The sequence below is a fragment of the Eurypyga helias genome, unplaced genomic scaffold (assembly GCF_000690775.1).
Source record: "Eurypyga helias isolate BGI_N326 unplaced genomic scaffold, ASM69077v1 scaffold1268, whole genome shotgun sequence".
Taxonomy (NCBI): Eukaryota; Metazoa; Chordata; class Aves; order Eurypygiformes; family Eurypygidae; genus Eurypyga; species Eurypyga helias.
Window position 1 is genome coordinate 58,857 of NW_010264757.1, and position 2,568 is coordinate 61,424.

Genomic DNA, 2,568 nt, shown 5'->3' on the forward strand with positions numbered 1-2,568 from the left:
CACACTGCCGGCTCATGTTCAGTTTTTCATCCACCAGTACCCCCAAGTCCTTCTCCTCAGGGCTGCTCTCAATCCATTCTCCACCTAGCCTGTACTTGTGCTTGGGATTGCCCCAATCCAGGTGCAGGACCTTGTGCTTGGCCTTGTTGAACTCCATGAGGTTGGCAGCGGCCCACTTCTCCAGCCTGTCAAGATCCCTCTGGATGGCATTCCTTTCCTCCAGCATGTTGACCACACCACACATTGGCAAACTTGCTGAGGGTGCACTTGATCCCATCATCCATGTCACTGACAAAGATGTTAAACAGCACAGGTCCCAACACCGCCCCCTGAGGAACGCCACTCATCACTGGCCTCCACTTGGACATCAAGCCCCTGACCACAACTCTCTGAGTGCGACCATCCAACCAATTCTTTTTCCACTGAGTGGCCCATCTGTCAAATCCATGTCTCTCCAATTCAGAGACAAGGATGTCACATGGGACAGTGTCAAATGCTTTGCACAAATCCAGGTAGATGACATCAGTTGCTCTGTCTTTATCCACCAACCCTGTAAGCCCGTCATAGAAGGCCATTAAATTTGTCATTGATATAAACTATTAAAAATAATATTTTTCCTTTCATGTGTTTGGTTTCTTAATGAAAACATGAATATCTCTATTACCAGCAGTAACTAGTCATACCACACGTACTGGAAACACCTGCAATGATATAAACAGAAAAACCAAGGGCAAAGGGAGAACACACACTCCATCATCATTTTCTTCTCCTTCAACACGTAACTACTCAGTCCCTCTGTGCCCTTTCCAATAGCTCTGCAGAAAAGGCCAGGAGTATCCTGAAGTCAAGAGGGAAGAGTAAGAAAGGGTTTCCAGGTGGCCTAACCTGTTCTGTCCACATGCCAATTGCAGGTTACTATTCCCTCCGAGGGATCACATTAGAAAAAAGTCCATGTTCTTTCAAGAGCAAGTAAGGAAATATTTAGGGAAGGCAGACAGCACAAAAGCACAGTCTCACCACTCATCTACATCTTTCCTCCAGCATTGTTGTTACAAACCTGTGGCTCACATGCCTTCATATTTTTTCACTACAGTAGAGTCAGTGTTCACATCACTGGACTTTGAGACACAAAACAGAAATAACCTGGACTTTTTTCAGTAAAATACAAATTATATAACACATTCTATATTTAAGGAACATTGTTTAAGCTTTGCATTCCAGCCCTCAAAGGTATAGAAATACCACACACAGTTGTCTGATATCTAGACACTACAATACATGGGCATTTATGCAACTAGATTTTTTTCCTCAAGGTCTCTGCCTTGTTCACAGATCAGTTACACAATACTCCTACACTTTAAGTGGAATGAAAACCATAAAATGGGAATTTTTTGTGTCTGTAGAAGTGTTTTCTTTTGCAATCCTAGTGAAATTCTTTGAATGAATAAGGAACATGGCAGGAGGGAGATATGTGATATTTAACAATAGAGGGTGGGAAGGGCTTCAGCATTGTCTTTTTTTATTACCAAAAGCTAAAGTAAAGAGCTGCCCCCATGAACACACTGCTTCAAAACTCTAACAATATGCCGGGACATTAATTCAGCCCTGACTCACAGGTAAGAATGAACTGCGCTGAATCACCGGCACGACTCTGTGCAGCACCCGCTCACCGTGCTGCAGCAGAGGTCCAGCTCCATCCCTCCAGAACATGCAGTTTTTGAGTGAAAGCTGTCTAGCTGCCAACATTGTTTCCTGGAAGACTATGACACTTTCTATGTTTTAGTTAAATGTGCAGCATAAGGCAGATCATGAAGTTCAAACGTGAATTGCAACACTGGATACCTTGATATTCTAGAGGTTGGGAGGGAGGCCAAATGAGTTAAGAGGAGCAGGCTATCGAGATGTCTTTTTTAGTTCATAATTGGGTTTACTACCTTATTGACCAAAGGCTACAGTAATAGTGTATCTGAGTAAAGGGAGGAGATGTTGGAAATGCTTTCCAGTGGCTCCAGTTGCCAGGGAAACCAAGTTCTCCTGTCTCTCTCTATCCAGAAACATTAGCTCTCTGTGTGAACACAGCTCTCAGGAAATGGTGTTATATCCTTCTTTTCAAAGACCAGCCATGGAGAGGAAAGGGAAAAAGAGAAGTGGGAAAGTATATGTAATGCACCTTCTTAAACAGATTTTGTACTCATATTTTGGTCATAGTGGACTAAATCTTCAGAATAAGACTTGTGCTTTGTCTTTGACTTGTAGATGGCAGAAGCTCATGTTACATTTTAAAATAAATTGCTAGTACAGATTTTCACTGTCACCTTCAGAAGGCATCCCAATGAAACCCTTAGCACCGGGACAGCCTCTGTGGCCTGTCCCAAGACACATCCATCTTCCACAGGAAAATCCTTGGGAGGGTAATGTGAGACCAGCCCCACTCAAACTGCCAACTGCAGGGAGGCACTGGATGGGTGTTGAAAGGTTTCTGACCCCAGGACTTTAAAAAGGAGGGTGTCATACAAACAGGAACTCACTTGCAGAGAGGAGGTTGGTGACTGGGATTAAGGAGTTCAG